We start from the raw sequence: 13,340 nt of genomic DNA, 5'->3' as shown, positions 1-13,340 counted from the left end.
TATATTACTATTACCTATATTAGGGTTTATTATTATATTAGGGCTGCCACATATTAATATTTCCTGTAGTAGAATTATTTATTACTATATTAGGATTACCTATATTACTATTACATATATTAGGATTACCTATATTAGTATTACATATATTAGGATTATTTATTACTATATTAGGATTACTTACATTACTATTACCTATATTAGGTTTATTTATTGTCTATATTTCATTATTTAACAATTTATTTTCCTTACTATTTATTTTAAATTCTAGTTCCCAATGTTTGCAAATAAAAGAAAAATATCTAATATTTGCAAAGTTATCATAATCATAATAAATATACAAGAAATTTAAGGAAAAATTGCTTTTGATTTAAGATTAAAGGATATTTATGTGATTTAATGAATACCTGCAATGTTTAATAGAAAAGTTTCCAAACGAGATAATCAGTACTGAAACCAAGAGGTATTTAATTTTTATTAAAAGCTTTTATGAAACAGAAGATCAAAGTTCTGTACAAGCAAAAAACATCGAAACATGTTATAAAAATCTTACTTTCCTTTTAATGTTCCAGATATGAATCAGTATTAAAAATTGCCACTCAGGCATGAAATTCCCTCTTGACTCATGGCGCAGAGAAACTTGGTCCAATACAGATATTACTTTCACAAGATAAACACATTAAGAGGAAAGGTAAGCTTGCCATAAAGCCCCGTGTAATATACCAAGAAATAGAAGCCCGAAAGAAAAGGTTATAAAACTTCAAAAGGGCGCCCCTGCAACGTAGATTAATTAAAGAGCCCTGGGAGAAAGGTTTCGAGTTACTGGCTGCTTTGATATAGCTTGAAAGAGTTTGGGATTTCACATTTTCATTTCGGGGCAAAAATTTCTTTCATGTGAAAGAGCTGACGTTCGAATGAAAAGTGCATTTTATCGTAAGGAGCATCTTATTTGCAGAATAAAGGAAGTCAAACTAAGATGAAGGAGTTGAAGAAAATCAAGCGTATAGTAACAAAACAGACTTGCTAATGGGGGCTTCTGTTAAAAAAAAAAAATTAAATGATTGGCATTAAACATCTTCAGGGTTAAAAATAACATTTTTCCAAATAGATTCATTAGAACAAAGTTCTTTGTTTGATTGAAGAAATGCAATTTCTTATAAATCCGGGAATTTATTATTTAATGGAATTCTGTATATTTCTGTTGAAATAATTCAATAAAGGGACTTTCTACTGTGTATGCATATTTCAAATTGTCAGTCCTTAAATAAGTTACTGACATATGTTAAGTTTAGTTTAGTTTAGTTATATTAACGTCCAGTATTTTAAAGCAACACTAGGAGAATCTTGTAATGGACCGCGTAATTTTGAACCACGGTCAGATGACGAGGACGGTATTTGAGCTGGCATCTCCCCCTCCAAAAGTTTGCACAACACCAACTGGAGTACTTTTGGCCCCGATAGATTTAGCGTGCACCAACTGACGTATGCTAAAGAAAGTGCATTAGGTCTCAATTATTTAATTAGGAGTCAAAATTATGAAAGTTCATTTTATGTTCCTTTATAATTAAAAATAATTGCTGCATTATTTTTAAATCATTGAATGAAAAAAATTCATATATAGTTAGAAATATGAATTACTAGAGAAACCCTGCAATACCATGAAAAAAAATGCTTATTTTAAAATGTTCTAAGCTACGCATGAATTTTACCTAATAATTAAAAATAAACTTAAATTCAGCATGATTTTCCATAGAAAAAAACTGTTATTTTAAAAAAGTTTAAACTACACAGAAATATTCCTTTATAATTACAAATGATACTTGAATTTAAAAGAGTTTAATTGAATAAAATGAATATATCATCATAATTGTTATAAATTAGAGAAAAGTAGCTTGATCAAAAATAAATGAAATACTGTTATTTTACAAAGCTTTAAACTACAAAAAAAATGGAACTTGCGAAGAATGATATTTTAGGATTTTTGATTCCAAACTTTTAGCGATACCAAATAATAGAGCTTTTATTCTTCTTTAACTTTAATGAAATCAAATATTTTCTGTGAAGGAAATCCATACTCTATTTGCATTATTACTAAAATATATTAATATTTACTCTCTACGGTTTACACTCCCGTTAGTATTTTCCAACTCTTTGTGTACAGAAATATATAAAAATAGTATCTATATATGTTGCAATATTTATTTTAACCTAGGTACCAATGGCTATGTTGAAATCTTTTTTTTAACTTTAAAGCATTTTGTTCCTTAAATTTCACAATTTTCTATGTGCATGAGAAATTCACTTTAAGGATTACTAAAAGTATCTAATATATAACCATCATTCAATTAGAGACTTTCCGATTGAATATACGGTAGTACACATTGTTCTTTTTGAAAATCAAGTTATTCCAACTGATTACCTTTTGAAATGTTATAAGTAGGAGAGGAGGAATTCATGCATATCACGTTTTATTATATTTTTTATCAAAAATTCAACTTACAGACTGCTTTAACTTTTTCATCACTTTCAGTAGATCGCATAATGCCTGTTTCTAATTGAATAATTTATAACCATTAACGAATTCGTTTAAAAATATTTATGGAAGATTTTAGATTCCCATATGATAAAAAAATAGACGTTTATCGATGTGAATTCTATAGACAAATATATAATTGCTTGATTTATATTATACCTGTTGGTGATGAAAGAAGAAGAATGTATATATATATATATATATATATATATATATATATATATATATATATATATTGTAAGCGAATGAATATATATAGAGGCGTCGATATAAGTATACATATTCAAAGAACTGATCCTGAAAAATTTCTCACATTGTCCGAAACCAATATTGCTAAAAGTCTACTAACTATTTCAAATTCCGATAAATCTATCTATGATGAACTTATGAACTTTCTTTCACAGTAATCCAATTTAGACTTATTATGGACATTTAATTCTGACAATTCCAAAAGTCCTACAAACGTACTTTCAACGAAATTATGAAACCCGCCCGGCTCACATGGATAGCACTACAAGATTTATCCTCCTTTCATGAACTGTGATTGATTGAAAACCCGCAGTGCGTGCTTTGTTCTTTAGAAACGCTCTCTCATATGCATTTAGAAGATAGGAAAGCTTCGATGCAAATTCAAAGGTAGCTAAAGCATACATTTTCTTAATAGTATCAGATAAGCAAATAATTTTATATAACATCTCCTAAATAAACTAAATTGCCCTTACAATTCTTGACGAAATTGGATAATTTTTTATCTTTGAACCATAAAATTAGTCTTTCCAGTATTACCACATATAGGCATTTTAAATTCGGGATTTTAACTTTTCTCTCCACTTTCTTTTACGATCAAAACCTATATTTTAATATGTATGATTTTACTACACAAATCAGGTCCCAACGGTACCCCTGTTTAATTAGCATATCCACATATAGACTGTGAAAGAAACTAGATTGATTCAGCAATTCTTTTAATTTTTGTTTTATCCGAAAATTCTGAAAACTTTCTATGTAAATAAAATAAGTAAAAAGTTACAGCATCACTGTCGATTTCAAAGTTTATTTTTTTTTTCTTTTATTGCTTAAGCGAGCAATAAAAGAAAGAGCCCCTTATAGAGAAATAGGTGTTGGTAAGTATTTATTACGCTTATTATTGTATATTAAATTTAATATTTTCTTTATTTTTATATGGATCAGTATTATCTGACCAACATTTTTACATTTTTATAACTCAAATATTTGCATTTAAAAATAATTTCACTTCAAAACAAGTAACATAAAATATAATATTATAATGAGAATAACAAATAGTAATAGATACACGTGCACATTTTAGCGATATCGAAAATTGTTTTCCAAAATTACATTTTTGATTTTTTCTTGTTGACAATGATGGAACATGCTGCTCCTAAGATATACATTTATTATTTTTCTAAACACCTGCTAACTTGAATATTGATGATCATTCTGACAAATATTAACAAGCTTAATTTAATAAACATGATTAAGATAGCACATATTTCACCAGCTTATTAAAATTGAAATTAAACATATTTCCAATTATTTTTAGAAATTATTTACTTTATTTGGTAATTAATATAATTAATTTGTTTCCTTTTGAGTAATCTATTATTATTAAATATTCTATATGAGTAGACATCTTAAGTAATCCAGATCTTTGAATCTCTGCATTGAACTACATTTAGCCAAATACATCGAAACATACATGCGATTTGATTTCTCAAGGCGCCTGACATATGCTTAGACATGCAGAAATTGACACTGTCTGGAAAGTTTCTAGAGTTGGAATCTGTCATTTGACGCTTATGTATATTGCGAGCAAATCATCTTCCAGTAAACATATTTACAACTTCTCCAATACATTGCACTTAAACAATTTGCTCTCTAAGTATTATATTTAAGATAAGAAATTGACTAATTTGAAAGTTTTGTAAGAATAATGGCTTTAATTTTCTGATAGTTTAATTAAAATCTGCTATATATATATATATATATATATATATATACTAGCCGCCTTTGGCGACCAACCGGTTCGCCAATCTTAATGTTCGTTAAAATTTTAATAATTAAATATTTTATGCAATTCCTACTTTAGTAGCTTCTTCATCAAAATATTTTAAAACTTCAAATTTTGATAGTCATATCATTCTCTCATAATATTATAAACGCCTTCAATTATAACGTAATATGTATCTCCCTAATTTTCTGTTAGTTCCCGTAGAATTTATACTATAAATTAAAGTGGAAAGGATTAATCTGCAATTAATATAATAATATTTTTTTACTGAAACAAAGTATTTTTTTGTAATATGATTACTGAAAACAGTCACTGAGCGTTTAAACTTTATGGCACTAAATAATATTTTTCCTAATTTATGTAATATTTCAAGAATTTGTCAACAAAATATTCTCAGATTCATTATGACCAGAACGATTAATTAACAATGTTTAATTTTAAATGCATCAAACACTAAGAAAATAAAACGAATCGTTTAAAATAATCGGTTGAAAACAGGTTTAAAAAAAACTAAAAAAACGATGTACTTAAAACTATAAGCGTACACAAAAAGTATATAACTAACATAAATGCAATTTAATTACAAAAACATGCAACTAACCTAAAAATAATTTAAATCATCCGTTGATAATGGTTGTCATGTCAACAATCAGAACACAATGCGCAAGCGTGAATTTTCAACGCCAGTTACGGTAACGCAAATGCGTGAGTTTTTCTACGCCAGTTGGGGTAACGCTATGTCGATTATAAATTTTTAGTTTCCTTTATTCTGTTTCATTTTAATTCAAAAGTACTTAAGAATGATCTGAAAGATCGATTCATTAACAATGTTTAAATTTAAATGCATCAAACATTAAGAAAATAAATAGAATCGTTTCAAATAATCAGCCGAAAAATCTTAAGCCTAGCTTTATGACTGTTGGGAAAAAAACTGAAGCCGTACTCATTTGGCGGTGTGGAAAATGAAAAGATTTTTTTGGCGGGAAAGTTAGTTTTTAATTAATAATTAAAATTCTAATTAAAAATTCAAAAAAAGGGCTATCCTATCTTTTAAGTTAGATCAAACTGCACACGGTGTACAAATTTGATTAAAATCGGTTAAGTAGTTTAGGAGTCCATCGCGGACAAACAACGTGACACGTAATTTATATATATCAAGATATAACAATATTTGAAAAAGACAGTTGTACGTAATAATTAATTACATTTTTAAATATATTTGATATTGAATTTATCGGAGAGAAATTGGCATCAGTATTTGTTATTTTCTACAAAAGTATGATGAAGATATTTGGAAGAGAAATGTTTGAAAGTAGAGAAAAGTCACAAATATAGTGGTGAAAAATAATTGCTAAGCATAAAATCTCCTATGAGAAAAAAGAAATATTGCATCACTCACATTGATGGTTTCTCATTCGTAAGATCATTCGACTTCTTGAATATTTTTATAGATGATATGTTTTTTACTTTGGCTTTTGTCTTTACACATTCCAAATTATGAGTGAAGAATGATTCTTGTCTTTTTATATACATTATAGTATAAGATACTGATTGTTTTACTATACTACCTGCTTGGAAATAATTATAATTGTTTCTTGTAAAGCAATCCTCATTTATAATGCATAATTTTGCATTGTGATGCATCGACACATATAAAATTGGAGTGAACATAAAAATTATTGAGCCATCTATGTGTGCATTTTTAAGAAAGGGATTTACATAATATATTTTGAATTTTACAAATGATAATATTAAAAAGAACATTTTAAAGAAAATGTCATGAATATAAAATTATAACTGCATGTGAACACCAGATCCCTAAAAAGTGTGATTTATGAATAAATATATTATTTATTATAAAAAAAGTTCTATATTTTCGAACGTAACTAAAATTTGAAGGCAGTAGAAAAAAAATGGGCACATATGAAATTAAAAAGAAATTCATTTAATTAGATAATATATATGTTTGGAAGGAGCGAAAAATTTCAACATTTCGAATATTAATTTCATGACATTGTCATCGAATGTTGTCTTTTATGTGACGGAAGAAGTTGTTTTTTACTTTTAACAACGCGTTTTCACAAGCCCTGAAATCGGGAAGAAATTTAGCAAAACAAAACATGATTTTCCTTTGAGCTAAAATTATTTAGCATACATATTTATGGTTTCAATATTGTCTAATAACTTCATTTTAATTGCTTCAGAACTGAAAAATTATTTTTATCAATGATATGCAGCATTTAACAATTGTCAAGAACCCACACTTTCATGACTGTTTGAACTAAATATTATATTCAAACAGTCATGAAAAATTTAGATTTCATCATCAGTATTTTTTAAACGACATTTTCTAAAACAAAATATTACATTACTCATAAGAAGATAGGATATGAAAAAGCAAAATTAACAACAAAAAATAATTCTAACTAATTTCAAACCAAAGTAGGGACTTACATTTACTGAAGAATAAGAAAAAAGAAACATATTACATAAACTCATACCCTTGTGGAAGATTTGTCCATCATATTAAGATCGCGAGTAGCGTCTACATTGAAATGGTGAAGCGCAAATGAAATAGTTGAAGGACAAGGATTTTGACTTAGAGGAGCTGGGAATTATTGGTAGTGATATCACAACAAGCTGAGGGAGAGAACATCACGCATACTGGCTAGGGGTAGTGCGTCTTCCCTGTGACCTGTGCCTCCCAGGTTCGAACCCTGGTTCGCGCATGGTTGTTCTTTACCCTGCGTTCTCTCTGTGAGGTGTGTGAAAGAGCCGCCATGTAAAAAAAAAAAAAAAAAAAAAAAAAAAAATGCTAGCAAATCTGGAGTGTTATCTTCATTTGAGATAAAATCAGGCTTCTGCCCTCAGGTGCTCAGGGGTTTAACCTCCGAAGCTACCGTCTTTCCCCGATCTCATGTCTTGGTTTGATTTGCTGTTCAATGCAATGGGAGTAAGCAACAACAACAAGAATAGGTATGATGCTATACACAATACAAAGACTGACAGAAGGCGAAATTGCAGATTTTGATTTCATTCCTTTACAACAAATCAAATAATTACAACAAATCAAAACAAATCAAATAATTAATGTTCGGACGTTTTGGTCTGGACTCAAATATATAAGTCAAATTAGCACAATTATAATTCTTGTATTTACAACACTTTAATACGCAATATCAAATCCTGATTTTATATCATACCTTACTGTGTGCGAACAGCTGTTATCTTTACCTAAGAAACAGAATGAAAATTGTAAGTACTTTAAATATCCAATCGATGATAGTGTCTCAATAGTTACGCTGCACTCAGCTAAGTCATATCACTGACTCTACGAGGCCCCAAGGCACACGGATAAATATACTGAAATGACCGGACAGCATCAACAGCAACACTGGCGGGAACTGTGTTTGAGTCCTATGGGCCATCACCGGCGAGGGTGCAACCCATTCCTAAGAAAGTGCGCCGCATCATCAATGGGAGGAGCCAGACCCCCACCTTTTCGTGTACCCAACAGGGTGACGAGAACCAACCACCATGCTTGAAACTTCTCATCCTCATTTCGAAGTGTCCCTCCGAGGGAATGTCGCAGTCAGTTCAGGTGTAATGGAACTATAATTAGCGATATTTATATGAATTAAAATTATAAATAATAGTTGTAAATTAAAAAAAAAAGTTACAACTTATATACCTCATTTTGCTTTTTTACTAAGTACTTTTTCTTCATGCTTTTTTAATATCCAATCGAAGTCAGTTTAAATTTTATAACATCCTGTATATTATAATACAGGATGTAATAAAATTATTACATCCTGTAATAATTTTAATATTTAATCGATGACAGCATACTTTTAGTTGCTTTGCAACCGTCACTGTGTAGCTTATAGTTAACGTTATTTCTGAGAATTAGAATTATATTTATTGCACGTTACAGAAAAAGTGAGGCATTAAGATCTTAGTTAAATCTTCATTGATTACATTATTTTCACTCTCTGCACTTTTCATTAGTTGATTTAAAAATAGTAAAAATGCTTTATAAATAACAGTTGTATAAAAATACAGTTATATCATGTACATCTTGTTTCGGTTTTTTTTCTTTTTCTTTTTTTTTTTTTAATTTAGAAAAATATGCAATGCTATTTTTCCTCAAAATATATATATGAAATACATAAAGATAGTGTCCCATGATTTTAAAGTTCCTACAACTAACATCAAATAAATAATTTGGAATTCACGATCTCAGTAACTTTATTGTAAATTTAGATTATCTGAATTTCATTGATCCAATTTTCTTAAAATTAGCATATACATTATTTAAAAGTACGTTACAGAGATACACTCGATCAAATTAGTATCTTGAGTAATTTAAGAAAATAATGTTTGATTTTTTTTTCACGTCTCAGAATATTTCGGAAAATTAAAAAAATGCTCTTACCTTCCAGCATTTTAAACTCGCCAACAGAGAAATAGTTTAAAAGTAATAAATTTCCACTTTTGATAATACAAAAGAATTTCAGATTTATTTTTTAAACTAATGATTGATTTCTTTTAAAATACAATAGATATTAAAACTCTATCTTTAAGTTCAATAAAATCCACCGGAAAACCTTTTGCTTAGTTAGTTCCGAAAGATACCTTTATTTTGTAATAGTGAATTAATGATTGGAAAAACGAAAATGCTGAAAAATCGAAATTTAAAGAATGAAGAAATATCCGTAGCTTTAAGCATTTTCCTTTAATAAAACTTCGTCATCAAAAGTAAAATATATTTAATGCCCTGCAAAGCGATTTTGGAATATATTCAAACGGTTCATTATAAGTTGTGAGAAAGTGCCAATCAGACAAAATTTGCTCAAAAAGCTGCACCATTTTCTTATGATGTTTCTTATTATCCTTTTCCTGTGCTATCAGTTTCAAAATTGAATAATTTGAGCTTTATTGTACATATATAATAAATTATTTATATACATAGAAGCTGCACATGAATCTGAATAGGAAAGAATATATAAGGAATTAATATAGTCAAGCATTCCGATTTATAAATAATATGTTGTTTCTCTAGTAAAAATATTCATAAAGATAGAAATATTTAAATCAGTATTTCTTAAGCAGTTTAAAATATTTCCCGAGCAGAAGATAATGTTTTATTAAATAATTTTTGGGCCAAGAAACAGTTTTCTAAATTTTTTTATAATTGAAAATATTCAAATCAAACAAAAGTTGCTTTTTAATTTTTCTTGTTTATTCCGATGTTTGTGGGAGCTTAAAATGATATTCGGGCACCTTATGTCTGAATTAATTGATTTCTTACCTTTTTATAGGTATTCTTATTACAAATAAATCATAATCTTCCTTACACACAAAATATTTTTAGTTAAGAATAGGATAGTTTTCTATTAACCACATGCTATTTTAGATACAATTTTTTATGAAAGTATTTTTTACAGTAGACATCTTTACAGTTTCTGTGAATCTTGGGAAGAAAAATATTTCTTTTTGGACCGACATTTTTATTATACATATATTTCTAGCTTATTTCGATTAGTCTAGAATCTTAAAATGATATCTCGGTAGCATTATTTATTAAATTAATTGATTTCTTATCTCTTTCTTTTTTTTTTTGCTTTCTTATCACAAATTAATCATGCTCTTGCTTATACATAAAATATTATATTTAAAAATAGAAAAAAAATAGATTAGTTTTCTATTAACTAACTATATACAGTTTTAGATTCACCATTCTACGAATTTATTTTTGCACATTTTTAAAATATACCAACATCAGAACATTTTATCCCACCGAATTGCAAGTTTTGTTAACGATTCCACCGGAAGATGATGCTGTAATGTTGGTAAAATAAAAATTCGTATGAACATGTTGCAAGGACTGTTGTAAAAAATTAAACAATGATATTTTTAATATAACCTGCATTTGCTGCAACAACATGCCTTAAACATGCCTTAGATCTGAAGCAAAAATCTCTTTACATCCGTACAAATATGTCAGTTGGAATTGTATCAAATGCAGTACACATGTGTTTCTTCATTTCTTCAATTGTTTGTGAAGTTTGACATATATCAAGTCTTTCAGGTACCCGCAAAGAAAAAAAAATCACATGCCTTCAAATCTGAAGAAATAGGAGACATCCGTATGGTCCTTCAAAGCAGTATGAAATGCACTAAATTATTCCAAAATCAAAAGATAATGGGCAGAATTTATGGGTTGTTTTCGAATTTTTGTGCACTTAATCCTTTCATGGAAACTGTGATCCAACCCATAAATTCTTGAGCTATACAAGGCTGAATATATTAAGAAATATGATAATTTTCGATTTCCCAAATTTGGTTCTATTTGTTGACATAAGCCACCGAGGTGAAACTACGCTTCAGCCGAGAGCCATACTTTGCCTACATCCAGTTCACCCTAATCCACAAACTGTAGCAAAGCGAAAGCGAAATTATAACGCGCATTAATTACATTCGGACTCAAGGGTTGGCGAGTCTGGATATTGTATGGAACATTTGAAAGTTGTAGTACATAAGACGGTGCGTGGTCATTCTTAATCCAGAATGAGATGTTTCATAGCATTTGGAAATCCGGCCACTGTAGGATAATCTGCTACACCACTTCAGTATTCGACTCACTGAAATGCGTGTGTGTGTGTGGGAGGGGGGGGGAGCGATCGACATTTTCAATACAGTCTACGTTCCCTGTCAATTGCATTTTTTTTTTTTTTTTTTTGGAACTGAGCCATTTTCTTATTGACAGTCTCATAGAATTTCCTTCGAAAACGGCGCCTTTGAACAAAACTGCGTACCAGGTGATGGAACGCCAATACACGAAATATCTACTTTCTAAGGAACAAAACATGTTTACACGCAGTTGCTATCTGAACAGCACACGTTATCACCTTAAAGAAGAAACGCAATACTCGGATCTCAAATACTTCCTTTTAAATGCATTTGTTGAAAATCGCATGCAGCGTCACCTATTTATTTCAATGCTAACTAAAATTACAAATTGGCGGAATAAAATTCCCTGATCTCCGAAGCATAAGGCCACAAGAGATATACTTTTATTGCGTTTTTATTCTCGCATTTTATTTATTGCAGTCTTTCTTATTGATTTTAAAAATCCATCAGTCATTATGGGAATATCCAGCTTATTTTCCAGAATGAACTTTGTTAGTATTCTTTTTTCTTCTTTCAATAAATGGCTTGCTATCTTTTTAAACCTCTCTTTAATAAGTAAAATGATTTATATATTTTTCTACCATGGTACTTGTATATTGTTTTTTAGCTTCCTTTTTCATTCAGTATGATTGCGAAGCTGTGTTTGATTTGTATTAAATAAATTGCGCTTACTCTAGTTTAAGAGAGCTAGCGCATAGTCCATTTTCATTATTAATAATAAATACTTCAGCTAAGAAAGTTTTCATAACTGTAGTTCTCATGTTTCTTCAATACATGAAAGAGAAAAAACATAATTTTCAAATTGATGATTCAAGTTGATTTTTTTTAAACTACAAATATTTCATCGATGTTATATTTTTCACAATTTCTCGACATCTTTAAAAAAAACATTAAATGCATCTTTAATTGAGTTATCATCCCAAGAGACCTTTTCGTCTATATTATTATCCGTAGAGGACATTTAAATGCTAATCAACGTCTGTATATATCTTATCCTAACTATATTTACTATTTTTTATCGACTTTTCATTCAACATTTGATTTATAGAAATATTATGCTATTCACTTGTTCATTTTGCCTGTTTAATAATTCTTTTTTCTTGTATGAAACAGTTGAAAATATATCTGAAACATATTTCAAGCGAATGAATTTATTGAATTTTATCTCTTGAGGATTTGATATTTCCCAATTTTTATGACGCCTTTATTCGGAGAGAATAATATGGTTAACTATATTCATTCAGAACATGTAAAGGCGATTGTTCATAAAAAAAAAAATATGATTTACAAGTGCAAGTGGATCTTAGTTGATTGCATACAAATATTAATTAAGACTAAAAATTAGCATATAAATTATTTACCTTTATTTTTTCATAGGCAAGAAATTGCAAGGAGGCAATAAAAAGAAATATTTTCTGTAATAACGAACACACTTCTCTAGTCAGAACTTTTGAATGACAATGCGACAATTACTCCAGTTTCTAAGTAAAATGCAAAAAAGCATCGGAACCTTCTTCTGTGCATATAGCGTGACAGCATTACCCCTTATATCGGCATCTTTCTTGGCAAGAGTTCATGGCATTCAAAAGATTTTAATACTTCCCTGCTAAAAAGATATTTTATCAAAAATGTTATGATTCATTACTTCATTCAATAAAGATATATATTATATTTTCATCATTTCATTCATGTGCTGAAAACAATGAATAAAAAATAATACCATAACTTAAGCTTAAATTCTAAGAAAAAGACATAAGAGTTTATAAATTCTTTGTAATAAATTTATTAAGAATATATTAACGCTAATCTATATTTCTATTTGAATGTGGAAATGAAATCAAAAATACAATCCGATTTTCGCCTGAAGTTTTTATTACATATCAATATCTGGGAAAAGTATACGCTTTGTTTTTATTTAGTAAATGGAATGAACTATTTTATTCAAGATAGATTTCCCAATGTGGCTAAATTATATTACGTAGAGGTGAAGAGAAAAATATGATTAAAATATCCAATGTTATCGTTTCTGAGTAACTATAACAAAAATGTAATTTAAATATTCACCTGACATCAATAATGTTT

The sequence above is a fragment of the Argiope bruennichi genome, chromosome 8, assembly GCF_947563725.1.
Source record: "Argiope bruennichi chromosome 8, qqArgBrue1.1, whole genome shotgun sequence".
NCBI lineage: Eukaryota > Metazoa > Arthropoda > Arachnida > Araneae > Araneidae > Argiope > Argiope bruennichi.
Note: the sequence above shows the minus strand (reverse complement) of the source record.